At 41.6% G+C, this 26,491-nt stretch overlaps 1 protein-coding gene and 1 long non-coding RNA gene across 2 annotated transcripts in view; one reads left to right on the top strand and one right to left on the bottom strand.

Annotated features, from left to right (window-relative positions):
• The window catches only part of LOC143133959 (hydroperoxide isomerase ALOXE3-like), a 58,001-nt gene extending 32,672 nt beyond the window's left edge, over nt 1–25,329 (bottom strand). The window contains exons 1-2 of the mRNA XM_076293962.1: nt 25,288–25,329; nt 25,140–25,189 (exon numbers count right to left, since the gene is read on the bottom strand). The gene's annotated coding sequence lies outside the window, so the exon portion shown is untranslated. The remainder of the gene's footprint in view (nt 1–25,139; nt 25,190–25,287) is intronic.
• Nucleotides 8,048–9,400, top strand: LOC143135085 (uncharacterized). Its single transcript, XR_012988790.1, has 3 exons — nt 8,048–8,124; nt 8,774–9,031; nt 9,165–9,400. It is a non-coding gene; the product is annotated as an uncharacterized LOC143135085 (long non-coding RNA).
• Nucleotides 25,330–26,491: the final 1,162 nt, after the last annotated feature.

The raw sequence follows: 26,491 nt of genomic DNA, 5'->3' as shown, positions 1-26,491 counted from the left end.
CATCCCACCTTCTGGCAGGTGCAGGACAAATTAAAACTTACTCAATTGAAAAAATATAATGTCCGCAACACTGCTTTTGACTCCCATATATTTAATGCACAACAGGCAACGTTTCGACCCTGCTGGGTCTTCTTCAGGCAAAAATTAATGAGAGAGACCATGATAATTCACTGTTGTTGTTTTTATGTTATTGCTGTTTTTTTGATATGCTAAGCAAACCTTTGAAGAGTTTTGGACAAATTGACTACATTATTCTTTTTAACAATTTGACATATTATACATATTGCCTTGCAATAATAATTGTGTCTTATTCCTTCTTATATGATTACATTTCAAAATGTATTCACCTGTGGTACATTGAAAGCATTTCACTTTTATAAGGAAATTAATCCACATTAAGAATAACCTTCAAAGTTGTGGTAAAAAAAGATTTTCAACCAAAGTCTTGAAAAGAATACAGGTTCCAGACTTACACAAGCATACATATAAAATATGCCAATGGACTTCCTGTGGTCAATAAACTAAAAATAGACACAACATCCTCATTTGTAGCGCATTTGGTTCAAAATTTGAAGCCAAAACCCTTTTTCGGACAGCAGCCATATTGAATTTAGGGAATTTGGGGGGTCCTGATAAACCCAATCATAATCATGTAAGTATTCCTATGGGTTTCCCATCATCAAAAAAGGTAAAATAGACATCAAGTTTGTATTTGTATCGCATCTGGCTCCAAAGCTATAGCCGAATCTCTTTCAGGCGACAACCATTTTGGATTTGGCTGCCATGTTGGTCTCAGGGACCACTGGCTTGGGCGGCCTGGCTAAATCATTTCATTATTCCCTCAGCTGCATCCGTGGCAAATTTGTTGCTTGTAGATTAATTTGCACAAACAATGGGGTGTAAGGCCCCATACTACAGCCGAAACTGCTTTTTTGGACAGCGGCCATATTAGAATTGGAGGAATAAGTGGTCCAGATGCACCGGGTCATAAATATTAACATTCCAATGTATTCACCATGATCAATTAAGCTGAAAAAGATATCAAGTTTGTATTTGTAACTCATGTAGTTCAAAAGTTATAGCCAGAACCCTTTTCGCGCAGCGGCCATATTGGATTTGGCCGCCATCTTGGCCCCAAGGGTCGCTGTCTCCGGCGCCCTAGCTAAATCATTTCAGTATTACCTAAGCTACATCTGTGCAAAATTTGGCGCTTTTAGATGAATTTGCGCGAAAATGTGCTTAAGGCCCCCCACTAAGATAACATTCTATGTTATTTCAATATTTTCATTCAATTTATTATGACCGCCGCTAGCGAAGTTAGCGAAGCGGTCATATAGGGATTTGCCCCACTAGACTTTTACGGAAAAATTTCGTTTGGTCCCCGGGGGCCACTCCCCCTCCGCGCTGGGCCCCCTGAAACCCAAAAAATGCAGTTTTTCCTAAATAACTACCTGAACCGTGGCACCGAGGATGAAGACATTTTTATGGTATGTTGGTCTCAAGGGCCCACATCAACCTAGGCCATAATCACTCATTTGTGATTTGCACCCCCCCGGTAAAAAATGAAAATGCAATATCATTCTGCTTTAATCGCCCCTCTCTTCAGTTAAGATGTTCAGAACTGCACCAAATTTTATGTGTATAATTAACCTGACATTCTCTGGGGGTATGCCAAGTTTCGTAGAATTTCATCCATGGGGGGGTCTAAAAAAATTAAGTTATGTGTACATTTAGTGACTGTACACTCATTGGCCTGTAGATGGTGGTGCACACATATACACACGCACACACACACACAGGAACGCACATACATCAGTATCGGCAATTACAACGGCCGATACATAATTACAAATTCAGTAGGATTAAAGGAAAGCCAAATATTCATCATAATAATTTGGCTGCATTTCCAGTATTGGCGTCACGTAGTCGTTTGTCCACCAGATGGCGCATCGTTGCAGTGAGACGTAATTTTGTTGGAAGTTAATCTAAAGTGGGTTGGCATGCTTCCCACAAGGACAAGACTGTGTAGTTTACCGCAGAGAACGTCTAATAAGGGTAGGATGATTTCTGCATGACATGTAATTCCCATTTCTTCTTGAAGCCGAAATAAATCTGAGAATGTTTATCGGACATGCTTGTTTTTTACTGCTGGTAGGCTACGTTAATCCTATCAATAGCAGAACGTAGGTAAAATAATGTTACCGTTAGCATGGTTGAGTGATGGAGGCCAATTTGATTATTGATGTATTTGTAGAAAACCATAAATGCGGTTATAGGCTACCAAGATAGGCTACCATTGATAACAACACTAATTGTATCTTTCGACTGTCATCTCATTTGCTTATGACCATAACCTAGGCTACTAACAGGAGCTAAGTGAGTTAGCCACAACACGTTCGCTAAGTGATGGTTTTCTAATGGAAAATATATGCTACCTGAAAGATAACCTATGATGCATCCTAAACTCCGGGCTGGGACATTTCTGCTAAAAGTCTCAAAAAGCATCTTAGTCAACGTTCATTCCCAAACACCCATAGTTCAATTCTCTATTTTCAAAGGGGATTAAAGTAAGGAAGAGCATGGCTCAAAGTAAAGTAACTGAAACTACATAAATTCGTCAAAGTGAATAATTTGTGTCAACTCGCCGCAATGTAGATTTATTAACGCACCCGTGATGATCTACATCTCCATTTAAACCAGATGTTTTAGAGCGCACGTTGAGATGTATTCAGGGCAGGGCTGTACCTACACATATTTGTTGCACGTGCTACAAAAATCATTCTTTGCGATGGATGATTTAGTACCAATGTTACACCGGTCAGATACAGTTTTGCCTATGGCTATTCCGAGAGACTGAGGTGCTTTTTGTTTGTTCGAAGTGCGTGTTTAGGGTGTGAGAGGGGAGTCGATGTGCTTTGATTCCAGCTTGGTAGTTGTAGTCTATGCGATTAAAAAACACGTGTGTGTGAAGTATCCAAACAATGATAACGCTTTCATTATGGCTGCTTTAGCCACAGACCTTGAGCTACTGTACAGTGGTTCCATTTAGAAGTGTCCACTTCATTCGCCCTTTCCGTGATAAACACAGCTACGTGAAATGTATTACTGATATGCAAAACTATTAACTTTTCGCCAAGAGGTGGCAGCTTGATACTGTAAGGTGTAAGCCATTGGTTCCAAAGGAGATTTTATTTGGGTCGCCAGCATAGCCTAGTGACAAGTGTTGTGTAATAGGCCTAGCATAGGGCCTACCTTATATAGCTTATAGTTTAACAGTCACGGTTTTGTCATAACTCCCTCTATGCATTTTTGCATTTAGAATAGCTCTGAAACCGGGGGGCGAACACGCCCCAGTGCGTGGATATCTCAATCGCAAAATTAAACAATATTTTTATCGGACGCCTACCATGGACTAGGCTGGGTGAAAATCAAAAGATTGCGTCAAAATATTGAGCTTAACCATGGACCTCATAGTTGCAAAATGCAAGGGAACATGAATCAGCATATTATTTGCACAAACAATAACGGACAGTAGCTCTTCAACTTTGCCCGTTAAAATGTGTATGAACAGTCTCGCAACGCATTGAAGGCCCTTTTGGACATGTCAGTTATTTGCACCACTGGGTAAAACGGCATTTTGTTCTAGACTACTGGTATTTAATTTGTGCATTGACAATAAAGCTGAATATCATTTGAACTAGATGACTAAACTTATGCATATGTAGAAGAAGAAACATTCACAAAAATCCATGACATGACCTCTCTTCTTGATAGCTGTTGAAAACTGCATGGAACTGACAGGGATTGTTTTGTTTAATAATAATAAATAAATAAATACATTATGCTGCTACCTTCTGCTTTTCCCAAATACAATGTAGCCTACAGGTGTACCTTTCATCAGTCCAGTTGCAATGGATGGACTGTGATGAACTTCCCTACTTGTGATTGTTTAGAGATTTTAAAGGTTTTATAACAATGCTACAAATTTTTTGGCCCAGAAACAAATCTATTCACCTTTGCAGCGCTAGTAGGCTACTTTGTGTGCGGAATGTGTGCAAACACACATTCCAAACAAGCATACACAAAAGTTTCAAGATTGGGGGATGGAGTAGAAGATGGAGACAAATTGATTAATATGATTTATTTTCGCGGAATGGATGTACAGGACTGAGCGGCGGTCATATTTTGTACCGCTATGCGGTACATCTAGTTTAATATATACCTCTCCAAACCAGTCCAAAACTGAGTGCGTGCAACTGAAAAACACATGAGACAAAGATTCTGGCTCTGTATTGCAAAAGGTGCATATTTGTGAGGTAACAACCAGGCTGTTTGCCAACAGAAGTCTGAAAATATACTGTTCCAGTAGGCTTTCCCTCTAGGGGAGATTTTTCTCTTTTCACATAATGTATTGCGTATATGTTTCGAATCTCTATTTTAGCTGTTGCGTGTGTGTGTCGCGTGTGCTGGCAAGTGTGTAAAAACACTGGCTCTGATTGGCTATCATGAAACATGACTCTGCCTTATACCAATCATAATCGCTTACGTCGTTATTAACCCACCTCCTTACTAGCTGTGAGCCAGGGGTGCGTTCGGATTACACAGTTTATTCAATCAATGCATAGTAACACACAGCATTTAACGCCCAGTAACATAAACGGCATTGTAACGACGGGAAAAGTAATGAATTAGATTACCCCGTTACTGAAAAAATAACGTCGTTACCTAACGCCGTTCTTTTAAACGGCGTTATTCCAAACACTGATTAGGTACGATGGACCAGGCATCTGACCGGGCTTTCTAGCCTTATACATCATGTAATCACTGAATAATATTCATTATGGGCAACCTACTGTAAATGATGATGGTTAATCTTGTATTAAAGTTGCTTTCTTTGTGGGATAGAGCTAGTTGTGTCTACCTGCATAGTCTTTGAGAATTTTGAAACAGAGGCCCATGTTATGCAGACTATGTAGTGATTAGATTACATTTGCATACCAGCCGTTGAAAACCAAGGTGCAGGTTTACATTTCAAAGAAGGAAGGTATTAGGCCTTTATCACGGCAGCTGAAGCAGGGCTGTTCAGTTTCCTGTTGGCAGGCAAACCACAGGTGTTCCTAAAAACATTAACGAGGCCTCTGGTTGAAGTAACTGTGGCTGAATCTGACACTTAATTAGAAACACCTGTACTCACACAGGAGCAGGGCTGTTCACTTCCTACTTCGGCTGCCGTGATAAAGGCCTATTACGATGAGTATTAGGGCCACACATGAAGAAAAAAAAATATTTTTGCCATGACGAGATTAAACATGACTGCATGGGAAGAGAGCGCGTCTTTTTCAGACAGACAGCGCAATTCATTTTATACCACCAGGCCGATCGGATAAACTATGGCACCTCGATATTAAAGAAACGCCGACTCTATTCATTCCGAAAGTCCACCGTACAACAGTGCAACGTGCATGTTCACATTTTTAGTAACAACCGCCAAACTTGCTTGCTTGACTTACACATCTAAGTTTTCCGACTATTTTTCTTACCTTATTTTTCCGTTGTGGATGCTATTGAGCTTAACTTAAGAAGTTAACTCTTACGTTCTGAACATCTCGCACTGCCATTGCCCGATGTCATTTCTGAGTCATATCACTCCATAATCTGTCTCTCTTTTAAATGCCTATTCCCTGAATGGTAGGCTACAATGACTATGTTTTATATATAATATCTAAACAAAATAACCCAGGCAGTCTCATCTACGAGATGTTTAGGCCTCCTCCAATACTGGCAGCTGGGCTCATAGGTTGCAGATTTGCTTAGTGGCCTACCAAGGCTCTGCAACGAGACGCAACATGGGAGATGAATCATCGGTCAACTTGCACTGTAGCCTATTCTACTTTCTTATTGCACACTGGAGATGAAAAATGCTGGTAGGCTACGATAGGCTACTTCATTTACACTTTCTGTTACCTTTAGTGTGTGTGTGCGTGCATGCGTGAGAGGGGTTGGTCAGTGAAACATCGGAATACACCAATTCCGCAACACCATCTCTGTAGCCTAGGCCTATTAAAGCAGCATGCATAGAAGCAACTAGGTCAAATTACTGCTTGAGGAAAATGTGACTATTTCAAAGTGTGCTCGTTTTTTTCGGATGTAGGTAACACAATTTAACAATGCACAGGCTATATTTTTTTCATTTGATTGGTTCAACCAGCACCCACCCGAATTTAATTAAATTATTATATTTCTGTGTGTCAACCGGCCGATCCGCGGTTAAACCGCGGAGTCAGCGGCTTTAACCGCGAACCGCGCATCTCTAGTGTGTGTGTGTGTGTGTGTGTTCCAGTGTACTGTAGATGTGTGAAGTCAGGACACTAGTAAGTTCAGTGTTTCCCATACATTGACTAATCTGTGGCGGGGCGCCACAAAATAAACATCGGCCGCCACACATAAATATTCTATGTTTAATTTAATTTATATAACAAAATTTACAAAATATTCACGATTGTTGAAGGATTGTTGTTGCCACATAGAAGCATTGCATAGAAGATGTCTGGCTAAATTGCTATTAAATCTGCTTAGCATCGTGACCATGCTGTGCAAATTTGTTCAAAACTGCTGCATTGAAGTTAACTCTGCTAAGATCTTATCACAACATAGTAGGCTTCATTGAAGAGACTAAACTAAGTTAAGTTATGCAATCAAGACAAGCAGTAGGATCTCAAAGCTAACGTTAGAATACTGTTTGGATGCTGAATTTAGCATGCTTAGCCTACTTACAGCTGCTTGTCAATTTCGTTGAATGTCTCATTTTATTGACTCTGACACTGAATGTTTGCAAAATCCCGATGTAAATGGAAAAGTGTTTTCCAAAACTCAAAAGTGCTTGTCCCAAGGAGAAGTACGAACCTTTATTTTAACTATGTAGAAAACGTTATGAATTGCATCCACACATCAGCAGCCTTTAAACTGTGTTACAATTGCAATTTGAAGTTGACATGCACTTAAACTGAATTAATTTAATGAATCTTGTTATGGCTTGCCTATAATTCTATGCAATACACTTCAATAGTATGCTGAGCTCTTGGAGTGACGACCGACCACGTTAGGTATTATCAGAGCCCGTCTACGGAGAGCCTTGGCACTTCCTATTAAGCCCCATTGCATCGAAGTTGGTTGCAGTTCCATTAGAATTCCACTGGGGGTGATCGCAGGCGAGTGCAGGTTGAATGGGGATCTATGGAGCTAGACGGCTAAATGTATCTCTTTCACCTGCTTGTCGTGGAAGAATCGTAGAATTTATTGTGGTTTATGCAAGTTCAATATATATTTTAGATCTAAAGTTGAATGAACGAGTAGTTATGTCCTTTTCATTTCTTACAGGTTGGGTCGTTGTTGCCCATATCACGCTAGCATTGTGCTAATGAATGACGTCATCGGCATAGTTGAAAGGCTTTTTAGAAGACTTACGTGACTTCAAAAAATATAACAATCAACAGTGTGTATTTTCTTTGCCTCTCCTAGCGAATGCAACATTCAAATTACTACTCAAAAAATTATATCCAGAGAAAAGGATATTGAGGGGTAAAGCTCCATAGACCTCCATGCATTCTGCACTCGCCTGCGAGCGCCCTCAAGTGGAATCTGAGGAGGAACTGCAACCAGTCCAGAAACCGGAAGTAAACAGACAGTGCCAATTCTCTTCCTATTAGACATTCTCTGGTATTATTCCACACTGGTTTTTATTAACTGATGCATACATCAATACAATCGTAGGTAGCATAGCGTCCCCTACTGGTGTGGTGTGATAAACCATAGTAGGCTATTACCAATACATCACAACTCCTCCCCCCTTATTCCATAACTAGTCATTTCAATGTAGTGAGTAACTCATAATAGCACCAACACAGAACCTACCCTCTACTGCATACCGTGGCTTTGAGGCAACAAAATACATTTTTAATCCCCACACTGGCCCTTTAAAAGAATATGTCAGATTTTTTTCATGTAGTAACACTAGACACCTCTCTGTCCAATAAAATGATGATTTGAAGTGGGTGTGAGCTTTTATTTGGGGGAGGAGCAGTCCTTTCAGGAAGTCAAGCCGCATGGGACACAAGGCACAAATTGGTAAGAATATTTTCACCTTTTATCATATTTAAATTGAATAACATAACACCAAAAATATGTGGATGTGCATGAGTATCCAGAGAAGCTTATTTGGATGCCTATTTTGTGTTTATTTATATGTGAAAACTGTATTTTTTCCTGCGTTGCCTCAAGGCAACACTGTGCAGTTAGTCCAAATTTATTCCGGCCATATAATGCATTGGTATGTATAAGTCTGGAGATGTTTATGTATGGTTAAATGAACATAATCAATGTTTTTTTAATTAAAATTTCAATGTATTATATTATGCAATATAAATATTAATATTATTAATATAAATATTAATATTTAATAATTTATTCATATTTATTAAATAATAATGACAGTGATGACAGTGAGCTTGAGAGTGACAGTGAGGACGACCAGGAGGAATTCGTCAATGAGTCAGGTTTAAGGGACACTTTTTAGCTCAGGGGTCAGTAAGGGGTCATTTGGAAAAGTGTGTTTGTGTGTGTGTGTGTGTGTGTGTGTGCGCGTGTATGTGAGTGTGCGCATGGGCGTGCGCGTGTGTGTGTGCGTGCGCATGCTTGTGTGTGGGTGTCTGTGCATGCATATGGGTGAGTGCAGAATTGTGTGTTTCTAATATGTACTTCCTTTTCTTTTGTTCAGAAGAAAATCAGCCTCAATACGAGTCTGAGACTGAGGAAGAAGAGGAAAATGCATTATGACCGGAGAAAAGGGGCGATGCAGGGTACCAGGGTGCAATGGTACACCAAAAGCTATGTGTCGGAAATGCAATGTCCATCTATGCTTTACTGTTTCTTGAATTTCCCCTTGAGGATCAATAAAGTATCTATCTATTTATCTATCTATCTATCTGCTTCCTGAAGTTCCACACAGAATAAACAAGTCAGATCTCTGAATCAGGTGCGTAAGATACTTGAAAGTTCAGGGTTCAATTGTATGTTCATATACTGTACGTATGTGTGTATAAAAGCAAATGTAACTGTTTGTATCAATGTAAGTGGTTAAAATTATGTTTCCTTATTCCTCTGTTTAGGAAAGGGTGTATGACTGAAGTGCGAGCAGGCGAAGAGGGACCAGATGTCACCTCATAAATAGGATGTATTATGGCTATTTTTAATGTTGGCCAGTTGTTCTCTAATAGTCAATGTGTTTGTAATGTGTTATTTGTTCACTGGATTGATTAAATTTGTTAAAAAAATGAATAACATTGTGTAGTTTCCTTGTTTGACTAATATTACTTATTCTAGAAAACCTTGACATTTCTTTACCTTTAACGCACAGTGTTGCCTCAAAGCAACATACTAATATCTGATTAGGGGGGGTGGGAGGGTCAAATGTTATTGTTGATCTATAATCAGGGACCCCAAAGCTCCCCTAAAATAGGGTTTAATTTTATTTTCTCCCAAAAACAAAAAGTCATGCAGTAGAGGGTAACATACCATATTTAACCAACAGTACAGTGTGCACTTTTTTTTTTTTTTTTTACAGATACAGAACAGAACAGATACACACACACAAAAAAAACATATCTAAGGTTAGGGGTAGACTGTCCCGTCCCCTCGAGCGTGCCAAGGGATTATTCTGCCCTTTTCTTGAGACAACACTCACTCACTAAGGAGTTGTACCGATCATGCATCCCTTGTTTAAAGAGTCAGTCTGTCGGGCGGTTTACAGTTTCGACTGGGGTATCTGTTTTGTGTCTGCTGTGGCGTAGGTGTTGAGGTGTCAGTGTATGTGCTGTCTGACTGATCTAATGGTGATGTGGTTAACTTACTAACAGGGCTAGAAATCTCCAGATTTCCACCTGAGACTTAACCTGACCCTAGCCAGATGAATTTCGCTCCGCCTAGCTCCACTCATCCATCTGGAACCGATCCATTGAAGTGTTGCTTCAGAAGGCTGGGCCTAATCAAAAAATGCTTGCATATGATTGAATAAGCCACTTGTCCGTCATCTATTGAAGTGCTACTTCAACCACTCACATCGAAGCCAACCCGTGACGCTCACAGTCTCACAGTCGCTTCTACGCTATGTCACATCTATGAAACTCCCGCCCTGCGTCCTGATTGGCTGTACCATAAAATCGGTTGCAGAAATCACTCTCAATGGAAGAGGTCCCAGATGGATGTGAGTGAAGCTAGGCGGAGCTAAGCGGAACGAAATTCATCTGGCTAGGGTCAGGTTACCTGAGACTGGCAGAGCTGGCAGACTGTTAGTGATGGTTGCAGATTGTATGTCAGTTGTAGACTGGACGATGTTGGGGTGACAGGCCACCATCTGGTCTGCATGCCGATTCCACCGTTGTGTCGGTCCTACATTGACTTGGTACGACACCGGACCTCCTTGTGCTGTAACAGTCCCAGCCATCCACTTTTCTTTTCCCTTCCGGTAGTCCCTAACAAGGACTGGATCGCCGATGCTGAATGTCCTGGCTTTTGAGTGCGCCGCTCTGTATCGTCGCTGGGCATCGTGTGCCTGATCCACCACCGCGGCGCTGCCACACTTGGTTTCAGCAGATCCAGACGGGTGCGAAGCTTTCGGTGTAGAAACAGCATAGCAGGTGTTTCCTTTGTAGTCGTATGGGGAGTGTTCCGATATTGCAGTAGGAAAGCATCCAGTTGCTGCTGAACAGATGATGTTCCCTTCGATGACTTTAGCGAATGCTTAAAGGTCTGTACGAAGCGTTCAGCCAGGCCGTTTGTCGCAGGGTGAAAAGGAGCTGAGCGCACATGCTTAATGCCATTCGATGTTAAAAAGCTGGCAAACTCCTCCGACGTGAACTGCGGCCCATTATCACTAACGAGAACCTCTGGGACTCCGTAGTGACTGAAAAGACCCCTCAGTACTTGAATAGTCTTCGCCGAAGTGGTTGATTCCATAAGAATGACTTCTGGCCACTTGGAGTGGGCGTCGACCACTACAAAAAACATGCGCCCCTCAAAAGGGCCAGCAAAATGGGTGCAGGGGAGCAGTGTTGTAGTACTCGAGTCCGAGACTCGAACTCGAGTCCGAGTCATTAGCTAAATTTAGAGACTCGTGACTTGACTTGGACTTGAGCACTGATGACTCGAACTTGGACTCGGACTCGTGCATTCGCACTCACGATGACTCGTCGAGGACTCGACTTTTTTTTGTAATATATCATAAGGCTATAATTGTAGTATGTCATTAGGCTATAATTTGCTATATGATTTTAATATCTAAATTATTCGTAATACTAATTTTAGTTCAAGGGAAGGCTACTGCTTCGTGTCGTAGCCTACATCGCAAGTCACATCATGTTCACATGCAAAGCAAACTAACGTTAACTTTAACATACATGACATAACATTACCTGAGATTACACTCAGCCAAGGCTAAACAACACACACTGCTACTGGATAGCTGATCATCGTGACTTGGTGAACAGTGTTTTCCCTGACTGACGCGAGAAGCAAGGTTCCATTCATTCATTTTCATTCGGGGCGTGCCCTGCCGTGCTTCTGTCTGTTAATTTGCAGCGGGCTATTATCGGATGAAAGAAAAATAAGCTAAACGTTTTCCCGATCAAGATATAGCATACTTCTTAATTTTGGTGTCATAAAATATAGAAGCATAACATTAAATTGCCTAGTAGAGTGTCCATGTAGTGTCAATGTAGGCCTACATGTCTGTGCAAGTGAAACTGACAAACTGAACCTCTCCTGGGTAGGCCAGAAACAACTATATTTAAAACCACGAATGAACTGGATTACTGTTAGGCTACTGTTCAAACGAGCAGTGGATTTGATAGCCTAATCCACTGCACGGAAAAAAAAGGAAATAGCAACGTGTTCTATTTACAGGTGAATATCGTAGCAAATAGTATGGCGATGGCAGCTTAAAAAAACATTTATTTCACTCGTCTCGCTGAAATGAACGTGGCCTGTTGCACAAATAAATTAATTAGGCAGATGATCTACATCTTCATTAACCTAAAGCTAGTTTTCATCTCTATTGTTGACGTGAAATATGTCTCCATAGTGTCAGTGAAGTGATGACATGATTATGCAGTTGCCGGTAGCCAGTGTTCACGTCACGGGAGTCAGAAAGAAGCTACCAAGACGGGCCCTGCTCTGTTTCTGTCCCTCCCAAACTGCGCTAAAATTGTGTAGGCTATTTAACAGCCAGAATTGAAAAAAAAAATGCCCTTTTATGATCCACACTACCTCTTACAAAATAGGCCTACTCCAACGTTCATCTAGCTCTTGTGAAGTATGAACTTCTACAACACTGCCTATACAATTGTCAGCAGTGAGTAACAGCATAATGTGACTTAATGGCCTGTGTGATTGGGATGTGGATTGCTAATTTATTATGAGTAGGCCTATAGGCTATGGTATAGCTATGGTATGGTATTCTCTCCGAAATAATAAATTCAACACATTGGGTTTGGCAAGAAATTTGGCAATACTACTTTCACACAAGTGATGGCACCCCTGCTTGGAGACAGAAGATTGTCCGTTTTGCTTTTAAGGATTTCATCTGCAATGGAAAAAAATGGAACGACATGTAGGCTATGCTTACTTTAGTGCTGGACTTGGACTCGACTTGATCAATAGGGACTCGACTCGGACTCGACGTGGATCAATAGTGACTCGACTCGGACTTGACTCAGATGAGTAGTGGACTCGACTCGGACTTGACTTGGAATTTTTTTTTAATGACTTGGACTTGACTCGGACTTGAACACTAAGGACTCGAACCTGGACTCGGACTCGAGGCATAGTGACTTGACTACAACACTGCAGGGGAGTAAGGCAAGGGCTTTTCTGAGTACGTTGACATGACACACAGGTTTTGCATTTCTCCTCAATCTGTGCATCAAGACCCGGCCACCATACGTAACTCCGCGCCATGGCTTTCATCTTGACTACCCTGGGGTGCCCAACGTGTAGTTCCTCTAAGACTTTCTGACGTAGTTTCGTTGGAACTAAGACTCTGTTACCCCACATCAAACAGCCCTGAAGAACTGTCAGCTCGTCCTACCGTACAAGATACGGTGAAAGAATACTATCGGAGCCCTTGTTGGCCGGAAAATGACCAGTTGACACCATCTCCATGACTAGTGCAAGTGTGACGTCCGACCTGGTCTCCCTTCTCACATCGGCACAACGAATTGGTAGGTTTTCTAGGTAGTTAATGAGGAAGGTGTCAACTGTCCCCAGCTTGTCTTTATGCTGCACAGGAAGTGGCAAACGTGATAGGCCGTCTGCATTGCAATGGTCAGCGGCACGCCTGTACTTGATGGTATAATTATGTGCTGCCAATAAGAGTGCCCATCGCTGTAGTCTCGCTGCAGCCATCGAAGGGATTGCCTTGCTGGGGCTTAATATAGTTAGTTGTTAATGGGCGGTGATCTGTGAGTAAAGTGAAATGGCGTCCATACAGGTAAGAGTGAAATCGTCTAACTCCAAATATGATTCCCAATGCCTCTCGCTCAATCTGAGCATAGTTTTGCTCTGCTTTACTCAACGTCCGCGAAGCGAAGGCTATCGGTTTTTCTTCACCACTTGGCAGTCGATGGGAAATAACAGCTCCACCGCCATAGGGTGAGGCATCGCAGTATATAACTGGAAGTTGTGGATCATAATGCGTCAAAACACTTTTGCTGGCCAATTGCTCTTTAGCTTTCTGGAATGCCTCATCACACTCTCTTGACCATTCCCACTTAACATCCTTGTGCAACAGTGAATTTAATGGGTGGAGAAGGCTTGACATATTCGGGACAAAACGTGCATAGTAGTTAATGAGTCCAAGGAAAGAGCGTAATTGACTCGTATTGGTTGGTACAGGAGCCTCCACTATAGCACGAATCTTGTCCGGTGACTTGTGAAGCCCAGTTGCGTCAATTATGTGGCCAAGATATTCTAGAGAACTCCTAAAAAAACTCACACTTCTCCTTCTGGACTCGAAGTCCGAATTCTTCCAGCCGGCTGAGTACAGCCTTCAGGTTTTTTAGATGCTGTGCATCATCTCGGCCTGTAACCAGAATGTCGTCCAGAAAACAGTGGACATTGGGGAGTCCTTGTAACACTTGATCCATTATTCTCTGAAAAATGCTGGGAGCGGACGTAATTCCAAATAAGCGATTGTAGCAAAATAAGCGATTGTAGCAAAATATGCCTTTGCGTGTGGTGATGGTGAGGTATTTGCGTGAACTTTCACTGACAGGCACTTGGAGATAGGCCTGTGAAAGATCTAGTTTTCTGAAACGATGGCCTCCTGCCAGAGATGCAAACAGATCCTCAATATGAGGTATTGGATACTGTTCAATGCATAGAGCTGTATTTATCATGACTTTGAAGTCTCCGCAAATTCTCACGCCCCCATTCTTCTTAATGACTGGGATGATGGGGGTAGCCCACTCACTGAACTTAACTGGGGAGATTACTTCTTGTTGACACAAACGTTCAAGCTCGGCATCCACTTTCGGTCTTAATGCGTATAGGACTACGCACGCCTTGCAGAACTTGGGCTGATGGCCAGGTTTCAATGTCAATGAGGCTTCAAACCCTTTCAGCGTTCCTAAGTTCATCATGTTTCAAAGCTGCCACCATCATACCTGTGCCGAAGAAAACTGCTCCATCCTGCTTCAATGACTACCGCCCCGTGGCACTGACCAGGCGCGTAGCAAGCGTGGGGGATGTGGGTGTTATAACGTACACACTTTTGCTGGAACACGATTCTATCCCCCACACTTTTTGTCAGATTAAAATGAAAGTAAAATATGGAAATGAACGCTCCCGTAAAGAGTTGGAACCGTATCTACCATAACGCACACACAAAGAGACACAAATAGGTCTGTTGATTTGATTGAATGGTCATCCAGCCAATCACATCAAGTTAGCCAGTGAAGAACGAGCCGCTCTGATCAAATTCAAAGTGTGCATCTTTCAAGGTGCTGCTGCTTGGGTCTGCATTATAACATCTGCAGTGAGCAGATTTTAGGTAGAATTGAAATGATAATTGTTACCGCATTATGCTAATTTAGTAAACCAAAATTCACTGTCTGACTGACAGTTTTTGTCACACAGTATAAATGCAGAGAGTCAAAGTGAAAGCGGGGGTGCGCGCACCAAGGCACTTGTTTGTGCAGAAAGACCTTTGGCTACTGTTCTCAGAGCATTATGCTTTCTCTGTCTATGATCTGCAGCTTTTCTCAAACTATGGGCCTCCTCAACAATTAACCTACTGGTCCACGTAGTCGCGAAATTAAGTTATGCCCGGTGCTTCACACGTCTGATCTGATTTCACTGTCAATGTGTGTCGTAGTGCTACATCTACTGGAGATCTTAATGTCTTACGATCGCGTTCCATTTAGAACATCTTATTTTGATCTTACAAACGGAGGCGTCAAGACACATTTGAGTTCTACATCTGAGAACTAAGATTTCCAGCATGTAGAACTTATATAAAACGCTTATGAGCGCTCATGCAATGTGTGTCCCTGCAGCAAGTGAAACTAGGTAACGTGGGCTAGAAGCAACAATAGTTTAAACAACAATGTGGCTTCCTGTAACTATTAATGGAAAAAGCATAGAAACTGCTAATCATAATGTTTAAATTGACATTAATTAAGCTGGCTATATGCAACACAATTTATTTATATTCCCTTTGCATATGTTTGGGTAGACTTCAAACGTTTTTGAATTTGAGCTTACAGTTCTGTATTCTTTAATATTATATTTATTTAGGTATTAGTGATACCTCAAAATTAGGCTGCTGTCTGTTAGGGCAATTTATTGTAGCCTGCTAACCCATATGCACAAAACATAATTTCTGAAATGACTTCTTGATTTATAACATGAGATATGTCTCCATGTAGGGTAGTGTCAAATAGTGAAGTGATAGGTAGATCATGTAGGCCTACATGTCACATGAGCCACACATACAGTATGAGGGGTGCTGCTTCTTCTGTCCCTCCCAAACTGCATTAAAATGGTGTGTTTAGCAATCAGAATTTCATTTTTTTTCGGGGTAGAAACTGCCGGACACCAATATAGTCCACACCACTCTCAGAAAATACTTACAACGTCCCTGTAGGAAGTTATTTATCATTTGGCAAGATTGTTTCATTTTCCTATCCCACAACCCCCACACTTTTAAAAAGCTTGATACGCCCCTGGCACTGACACCCATCATCATTAAGTGCTTTGAGCGGCTTGTCATGTCACACATCAAATCCATTCTCCCCCCCACCCTGGACCCCTTCCAGTTTGCATACCGAGCCAAACGGTCCACAGAGGATGCAATATGCTCTGCCCTCTACTCAGCCCTCACCCACCTGGAAAAAAGAGACTCATATGTGAGATTGCTGTTCATACTTCGGTCTGCATTCAACACCATAATACCACAACTCATCTGCAAACTTGACAAACTGGGACTCAGTACCTACCTCTGCAACTGGCTACTGGACTTCCTCTGTCAGAGGCCTCAAGTAGTACGTGTTGGCAACAACATCTCAAGCAGCATCACACTGAGCACGGGGGCCCCCCAAGGCTGCGTGCTCAGTCCGCTGCTCTTCACCCTGCTGACGCATGACTGCACTGCAACCTACAGCAACAACCACATAGTGAAATTTGCTGACGACACAACTCTGGTGGGTCTCATCACCAAGGGCGATGAGACTCAATACAGGTCGGAGGTCGACCTTCTGACCACGTGGTGCAGGGACAACAACCTCCTGCTGAACGTCAGCAAGACCAAGGAGATTGTTGTTGACTTCCGGAGAGGTCACACCCAACACCTGCCACTGACCATCGACGGTGCTGTGGTGGAGAGAGTGAGCAGCACCACATTCCTGGGGGTGCACATCAGTGAAGACCTCTCCTGGACCACCAACACTGCACACTGGCGAAGAAAGCTCAGCGCCGCCTGTACTTCCTGCGGAAACTCAGGCAAGCAAGTGCTCCACCAGCCATCATGACCACATTCTACCGAGGCACCATTGAGAGCATCCTCTCCAGCTGTATCGCTGTGTGGGGCGGAAGCTGCACTGAATACAACAGAAAAGCCCTGCAGCGCATAGTGAACACAGCTGGAAGGATTATTGGTGCTTCACTCCCCTCCCTGAAGGACATTTACACCTCCCACCTCACCCGCAAGGCGACCACAATTGTGAGTGATGGAAGTCACCCCGCTCACAATTTGTTTGATCTACTGCCCTCTGGGAAGAGGTGCAGAAGCCTGCGCTCCCGCACCACCAGACTCACCAACAGCTTCATACACCAGGCTGTTAGGATCCTGAACTCTCTCCCCCCTCCACCCTCAGCTACATAACATCCTGGACTTTTAGACCCACAATGGCTGCCTTGCACTACTCCACTTGCACTACTCCACTTGTACACTTGCAACTTGTTGTTGTTTTCCTGAACACTTCTGAACACACTTCTGCTGCTCTTACATAACTTGCACCACTATGCCACTTGCATACTTAGGTCAAACAAAACTACCTCAGCCATTTATTGGCCTGACTTTTGCACTATTATATTGACTGTCTACTGTATGCACAATTGCACAATTTCTACCAAATTTTGCTGCTCTTATTTCTTCATTGTATGTGCCTTCTTATTTTTACTTTTTATATTGTTTACTTGAATGTTATGTTTGTCTGTGGACCTAATTGGTAAAATATGTCTTGTCTCCACCGTGGGATAGTAGGAAACGCAATTTCGGTCTCTTTGTATGTCTTGACATGTGAAGAAATTGACAATAAAGCAGACTTTGACTTTGACTTTGACTTTGAAGTTCTCCTTAAAAACCCTGGCATGGCAATTTAGTACCGTTTCTAAGGTCTCACTGGCCTTGTGTCCTGTCCTCACTGTCTTAATTTCTCTCCAGTTCAGTCTGATGTTCCTTAGCCATTCACGGCCAAACAGTGGTGGTGACTTCCCCTTTACCACATATAGGGGCAATTTAGCTTTCTGTTTGTTCAGCTTGACCCATACTTTCAACATTCCCTCCGGTATAAGCAGTTCTATGTTTTCAAAACTACATCCGTCTTTCGTAAACGCATATGGGCCAATTTGGTTTGGTATAGCTCGTTTGAAATCAAAGACACCGCTGCTCCAGTGTCAAGTTCCATATCGATCCGATGACCCTCAATCTTAGGCCTAATTATCATCGAAGACGATGCTGCATCGACCTTACACACCGCTCTCACTTGCTCCAAGTCAGTCATTACTGCTGACACCATATGTAGTGTCAATTCAGAGTCTGAATCTGAAGCAGACTCACTATCAGAAGTGTCAGCCTCGACTTTATGAATTTTCCCTGTCCTAGCTGTTCGATGAGGCTTATTTTGTTTCCTTTTTGACTCATCCTTTTTCTTTATGTGCTTCTGATCACTCTTTTTATTTTTACACTGCCGAGCAATGTGGCCTTTCTTTTTGCAATTGTGGCATTGTTGCTCCCTAACAGGGACGTGCACAGGGGGGTTGCTCAGGTTGCCCGGGCAACTGCCCATATACCCTTCTTGACTCATGTTGCCCTTCCAATGGGGAAAATAAATAAATAAATCGTACAATGGATGCAGAATTTCACGTAGGCCTAGATAAAAAAAATCGCAAAGCCTCATTCACTTCCATTCGGGCACCGAAAGTGAAAGTCAGTAGGGGAAGGGCAAACTGTTTACGTGGCTGCAGCGCTGCATGCGACCGGCACCTGAGCAGAGCCTGCATAAGCAGCCCTAGAAGGAGATTGTCGCGGTTGTCATATGAGACGACGCAACGTTGTCGGAAAAGGTGAGTTTGTGATGTATAACAAACGAACGATCATCGTCATCATGTTTTATGAAATTAATTAAAATCTTCATAAATCCAGGCCACGTTTAGCCTAAATAATCAGACAGATAGCTTGCAGAGAAGCAGCCCGTTCTCACATAGCCTATCTATAGGCTACTATTTATTTTGGTATAGGCCTAGGCATTAGGCAAACTAAGCTACATGTCTGCTGATAGTTAGTTTCTCACATTTCGTTTTAGCAAGAAGAATGATTGATGGAAGTAATGCATCACATTCATTATTTTATTCAAAATAAATCCGTAAATCCTAGTATTTTGGGTATTGTTTGAAGCCAAGATGCCCACTGAAGAGTCAGATTCAGGAGAGGGAGAGACAATTTAGGGAGGCAGCAATCACTGCAAGGTTGGCTGCGAAAAAGCCAACCAGCAGGTGAGACAGAGACTTTGCACTGTGATAAAGATAACATGACACTGTGTAGACAAATTGATTAATTAATCAGACTGATATTTTAGCCTACTAATGGCAATGTTTCATAATTACATTACATTTAAGGTGAGGAGCAGTCACAAGCCACTATGTGAGGAAAATGTGGACCAGGAGGAGGCACAGGACAGGAAGACCTAAGTGATGATCACCAAATATGAGATGAGAGGACCATGCTAGAAAGTACAGGATTAAAGAGCTGCATGCTAAATAATTGTAATCTAAAAAAACATAGGCTATTTTAGAGGTCATTTCAAAGATCTTGCCTGAGCAGAACATAAATACCACTAAGGGCATTTTTGTCAACTAGTTAACTAGTGAGCCATGTTTGTGTTAACTAGTTAACTAGTGAGGGCCAAAATATGCACACTAGTTACCTAGTGGGAGCCAAAAGGCTCACTAGTTAACTAGTGAACACATTTTAGCTTCACTAGTTAACTAGTGAGAGCCAGAAATGTCTACTAGTTAACTAATAAAGGCCAAAATGCATACCAGTCAGCTAGTTGAAGGCTTTTGGGTCTCACTAGTTAACTAGTGACAGCCAAAAATGTGCACATGTTTACTAGTGAAGGCAAAACACCTCACTAGTTAACTAGTTGCAGTAGGTCAATGTCACTAGTTAACTAGTGAACCATAAATGGCTTACTAGCTAGCTAGGTGATGGCAGCAGGCTCACTAGTTAACTAGTTGATGCATCATTTGTCCAAACTAGTTAACTAGTGAGGTCATAAATGTATACTAGCAGGGTAGGAATTTCACGGCGGCCACGACGGCCATGGCATTGGCAGCAACAAAATGCTCAAACCTTTCCACATAATTCGACCATTGCTCCGTGGCTTCGTCGAAGGCGTCAATATGTCCGATGAGCACGGACATTCTTTAATTCGTTTCCTCTCGGTCCAGGGCCTCAATCACTTCGTTCCCTTCATCATCCGACAGCATTAGTGGGTTACTTTTCTCGTCGCCAATTTGTTATGGCTTGCCTATAATTCTATGCAATACACTTCAATAGTATGCTGAGCTCTTGGAGTGACGACCGACCACGTTAGATATTATTCCACACTGGTTTTTATTAACTGATGCATACATCAATATAATCGTAGGTAGCATAGCGTCCCCTACTGGTGTGGTGTGATAAACCATAGTAGGCTATTACCAATACATCACAAATCTGATATCAATATCCAAAATAAATGAAAAAAATCTTTCTATTGCCAGTTTGTGGCGCTATACCACACACATTAATTAGGCATATGAATATCATAATAATAACATCCAATATTTTTTAAACTTTCCAACCAGTTAACCAAGGTGTTTATTGTGAGACAAGGCAGCCGCTTTCATTCATTCATTGAACGTGTGCTGTGCTGTAATGAAAACCTTATTGCGTAGCCAAGTAGCCCAAATTGAGTTATTTTTTTATTATGCATGATTTACTTTTTATTAAATTCATAGGCTGGAATGCCTCGAGTCGTGGCAACAATTGTGTTTAAATGTAGTAGCCTACTGTTTCAGCCCCTGGCAAGCTCAGAAGGGGGCGGCAAGCGACTGAACTTCAGTGGTGGTCCTTGGGTTGCATAATTTGTCAGAATGGTGGTCCCTAGTTCACAATCAGTTGAAAACCCCTGGTGTAGGACAATGACTTTTCATTGGCAACAGTATTAAACCAACTAACAATATAAAATATTAAGAAGAGCTCTTATTTCATTGAGTTAAATCGAAGAAATGTCTTCTAGTGCTTGTGGACTGATAGCCCTACTGGTAGGCAATTATTACCCCAGCTTGTAGCCTATTTGGGGACCGGCCTTTATTACCACGGCCCTGGCTATTATCCAAGGCCCGGCTATAAATAGAATCCCGGCCATAATTTGAGGATTTATGGTATGTCTGGATACAGTCTCTTTTAAAGCGCGGGTTCTTGTAGCAGCTAATATGATTGCCAAAACTGTTAGTGAAATGTTCACATACAGTAGCTTTTTGATTTGTGGTAAGCTATGCCATCTAGTGGCTATTTTCTGAAGTGTTGTTGCATAATCTATTTTAGATAACCTGTATATTAAACAAATTATTTTATTTCTTGTAGGAGTGTGTGAGTGACCTTGATTTGAGGAAGATGGTGTCTGTGTCCATGGATCGTCGCAATGTTATTTGGCGTTTTTTTTTTTTTTTTTGAGTTGCTGCACAATGCTGTTAAATGTGGTTTCAATGCCTGGCATATGGAGAAAGTTCTAAGAGCTCTACATACAATATTCCTGAATATGCCTGCAAGGAGAGAGGATTTCTGCAGAGTGTTTCACCTTTCCTCACTAAGTATCAGACTGATGAGCCTGTGCTGCCTTTTTTGGAGATGACCTGGCTGAGCAGCTTTACTCATTGAATGCCAAGCTGTTTTCGGGAGCTTTGTCCTAGAGTGCCAGCAATCTAGACCATTGTTGATGATTTTTGTACAACCACAGCATATTCTGTGTTATAGCTATGAACACAAACAATAGCTCGATTAAAAGGTGAGACTTTAAGCTCTCGGTGGGTGCAAACCGTGTATTTCTACACGCTTCTGTTCCTGAGAAATCCCAAGCTAAACAGTGGCTAGTTTTCACCAAAATCGCTGTTTTCTTTTCTAGAAATGGAGATATAACGTCTTTCATGAAATATGAAGTGTTGCCTGTTACTTGTGTGAACTTTCCGGGAAGTGATCAGCGAGACCTGGTGAGACTGCCACCTAGTGATAGACCCACGAAAATGGCCTGGTTTTGACCTGACGTGCATGCGTCACTGATTCGACCCAAAGCGGCAACCGAGTTATGATAAAATGTCCAGATAAAATGTCCAGATTGTGCGTTTTCATGAGTTTCACAATAGTCATATATTTCATTTCCATTCATCACAGAGTTCCCAAAATCACATATAACGTGTGTTAGAGTGTCTAGTTTCGTAATTTAAAAAAAAAAAGCTAAAAACGTAATATTACGTTTTTGGCACTCAATGAGTTAAACCTCATCTACCTAGCAAATAATTTAACCATTTAAACTATCCACCTATTTAACTGTTCAGTCATTCTAACTATATTAAACCTCATCCACCTAGTTCAGTCATTCCAACTATATTAAACCTCATCTACCTAGTTCAGTCATTCCAACTATATTAAACCTCATCATGTTGGTTGCCAATTAGCACATCATCAATATATTTCACACCATATGTTTTGCATTTTCATGCACTGGTAATTCCCTGGAATTGCGTTTACTAGTTGATTAGTTCGCTTTTTCAACATTATTGGGTCCCTGGAGATATAACTATATAGGTATAACTTGAACTGTTTGAATATATTTTCATGATTTGATGTAGCTTACCTAATATTTGAGGCACATTGAAACAATAATAGGTCTACTTGAATAATAGCTCTACTTGAAATACATTTATTTTTATTTGTATACATTTCATCTTATTCTAAAAACCGTTCAGATGTATGTGGCTTGAATGAATGCAATGTCTATTTGAACTCAGTTCAGTTCATAACTTGCCTACTGTAGCTTATTTTAAAATGAAAATGTGGGCAAATGATCATGAATTTGTATGATTTGGCTATGACTTGACTTGACTTGCTTGACCCAAGCTATGACTTGACTTGACTTGCTTGATCATCACAAAAAATGACTTGGACTTCCTTGAGGCTTGAAGGTTAGGACTTGAGACTTGCTTGTGACTTGCACATGTGTGACTTACTCCCACCTCTGCCTGTTGTACTGAGATTGATAACTGTCACATACAGAAGTTTGCAAATGACACAGTCATAGTGAGTTTGTTAAAGAAGGAAACATCACACAGTCTTGTCATAAACACAGCATGTCCTCTTTTCACAAGACCCACTCGTTCCAAAACCCGTCACCCATCACCTCACTTCGAAAGGAGCTGCTGAGAGAAAATGGCCCACCACGATACCTGCTCCACTGTATTGATTTAAAAAAAAAAAAATTATACTCTTGATCCCGTGAGGGAAATTTGGTCTCTGCATTTATCCCAATCCGTGAATTAGTGAAACACTCTCAGCACACACTAATCCTGGTGCAGTGAGCTGCCTGCAACAACAAGGGCGCTCGGGGAGCAGTGAGGGGTTCGGTGCCTTGCTCAAGGGTTCTTCAGCCGTTCCTACTGGTCGGGGTTGGAACCGGCCACCCTCCGGTTACAAGTCCGAAGTGCTAACCAGTAGGCCACTGATCGTAATGATCTTCAATCTTTTAGATAAATATTAGTGACAGACTGACTGGGTGTTGAAAGTTTTTAGTGTGCACTCAATCTCCATTAATAAATCTCACTCCAAGCTGATCTGAATAGTTGGCAGCCCTGACATGTTTTTACTTGCCACGCGTCATTTTAGCCACATTGTATTTTGTGTCGCCCAGAGACCCAGGGATTTTCCTATCTGGCCCACTTGGTCTAGTGTAACTGAAATAAAAAGTAGTCTAATGTAACAGTACAGCAATAGAGTTGGCACTCATACAATGTAAGTAAACCTCCACTTCATCAAAGAGTAGATGTCTGGGACAGGTGGAAGAAGACGGTCATGGGAAATTGAAAATGTTGATTTCAAAGTGAGCACTGGGGGAGCTATGGACAACTTAGTGCTGCTACACGCCTGAAATTTCACTTGTTAATTTATTGTGAAGTTGACCCCTCTCTATAACATACCCACCCAGTACACACTATCATATGCACACACATAGCCAATACTATTGTATGTATGAGTCATGCTCTCAAGAGGCAATTTTTCACATAGATCTCTGTTTCTCGAGGTCAACCAAGTATTGTCGGTACAAAAAATGAAAACAATCGGTTTTACCTAGCTCGAGTTGCTGCAGCCTACAGCTAAAGCAGCCAGGCAACTACAGCACTACACTCTGGGGGCATGAACATGGGGGCTAATGAACATGCCCCCAGAGTGTAGCACCATAGCTGCCTGGAAGTTAAATGCTGGCTGCAGCAAGTCGAGCTAGGTAAAAACGATTGTTTTCGTTTTTTTCGTACCAACAGTACTTAGTGACCTCGAGAAACGGAGATCTATGTGAAAACTCACCGGATTTCTCCTTTAACAAGCTGTATTATCAGAGTTCTCTTCTCCAACAATAATGGTTTTCTTTTTAGACAGTGATTTGAGCTGTCAGTTTTTTAAAAATGGGTTTTTTAATAAAAATGTAAGAACAACAACACCACCACTACAGGTGTCTAAAAAGGAGAATGATATCAGCAGTCTATTTGGTGAGGGTGAGGGGTTTTTTTTGTTTTGATTATGCCCTTCAGGAATAAGAGAAAATATGACTAAAAGACACCTGAAATAAACAACAGCAAAAGAGAGCTCAGAATAATATAGTAATACTGTATGCACTGTTTAACACACAGTGCATACAGTATTTTACAGATAGATAGATAGATAGATAAATAGATAGATAGATACTTAATTGATCCCCAGGGGAAATTCAAGAATACATTATGCACTGTATGTTAAGTGCCAATACATTGTGAACATTATTTGTATTATTGCCTCTCTCTACTATCTCTATTGTGGTTATTATGTCAAATATGAAAATGTGAATAATGATCTTCAAAACAGAAACAATAGACAAATGTGCTGTAGCTCAAAATCACTCATAACACCTCCATCTTGCATCAGTTGGACTAAGGTGCCCTCTCGCATATCCACTGTAATTCAAAGTCACAGTTGTTATCATTCCAGGTCTGAATAGATGGGTCACGAGCCCACGTCTCACCACAGTTCTCCTTCATCCCCAGATTGTTGGGCTCTCCTTCGAACCAGTATCTGTGGACAGCAGCAGGATTACACTCAGGTCATCTTATCCATTTATTGCATGTTTATTTGTACATATTGAAATATGTCGTTGTAATCTCTATTCTCACCCAGTGCCATTGGTCAGTGTTGCACCATCTACCCATTTCCAGACCATGTCCTTTTTGCTGTAGCTGAGACCAATCCACGCTTGCACGGAGAGCGCTCTCACAAATTTCTTTGAAAGAAGATCATAATGAGTATAAAAATAATTCATAATCAATATCAAGTGTTTTTGCGTTTATGATGCCAGCCACCTGCTCCTCTTGACTGCTTATAATAATCAGATCTGCACCCCTCTTTAGGCACTGGTCCCGGCTATCAGTCCAGTTTCTGCGTGAGACTGAAATATAGTAGCAGCTACCATAAGAAAGCCACCCCTCTGGACAAGGTCTTCCTACAATAAAACAAAGTATTTATAAATGTATAGATAACTAAATGTATATTAATAAACATATTAATATATAATTGTACATATATTTAGATTTAGATGTAATCATTTGCATCACAAAGTAATTTAATATAGGCCTACAGACTTTTCAAAACTTACCAGGGAGACGCAGGTAGATATTAAGAGCCACTTGCAGAACACAGAGAATCCCAAAACTCACTGCAATCAGTCTGTACAATCTGTACTCTGAAAATTGTATCAAATGTGCATGTAAGTCATATAGTAGGAGATGTGACCCTATTCTATCTTTACATTTCCTATGTCCTTATGGATTTCCTACGTGCTGACCTTTGTATGATCAGTGATTACCATGTTTTTTCGTTGTGCAGTGACTAAGCCACTAAGGTACCCCTATGACCCCAAAGGTGAAGATTCAATCACGATGAGTTGCCTGAGGGTAAGACAGCCTACTGAGATTGATCCAAATCCATCAGTACTACTCCTTGCCACAACCACACACAACTACTATTTCTTATGCTTAATTGGGGGCCAAGCAGCGAAGCTGCGAAGGCACCCATTGAGTTACTAGCTTTTCCTATTATTATTATTATACATCCGACATTGGAGTCTATGGCAGCCCATAGAACGCCTGGCTAAAAAGTGCAGATTTTTTGGCAGAAAGTTTCGGGACACTCCACTGACCATTCACACTCATTTACGGACCTCAAAACCCAGCCATCTAGCGCCACCAACAGGTCAAAATCTGGCCGAAAATTGAACCGCTGGGTCTAATTATGAAATTTGGCACACTGATTCAGCACTGTCCCATGATCACTCTCACCAATTTCCAGAACTCTATGCCCAACACTCTAGCGCCACCAATG

Source organism: Alosa pseudoharengus, unplaced genomic scaffold (assembly GCF_046254945.1).
Source record: "Alosa pseudoharengus isolate Yale_2024_CS ecotype anadromous, Long Island Sound unplaced genomic scaffold, YU_APseudo_1.1 YU_APseudo_1.1_scf_2, whole genome shotgun sequence".
NCBI lineage: Eukaryota > Metazoa > Chordata > Actinopteri > Clupeiformes > Clupeidae > Alosa > Alosa pseudoharengus.
Note: the sequence above shows the minus strand (reverse complement) of the source record. Positions and strands in the feature narration are given on the sequence as shown.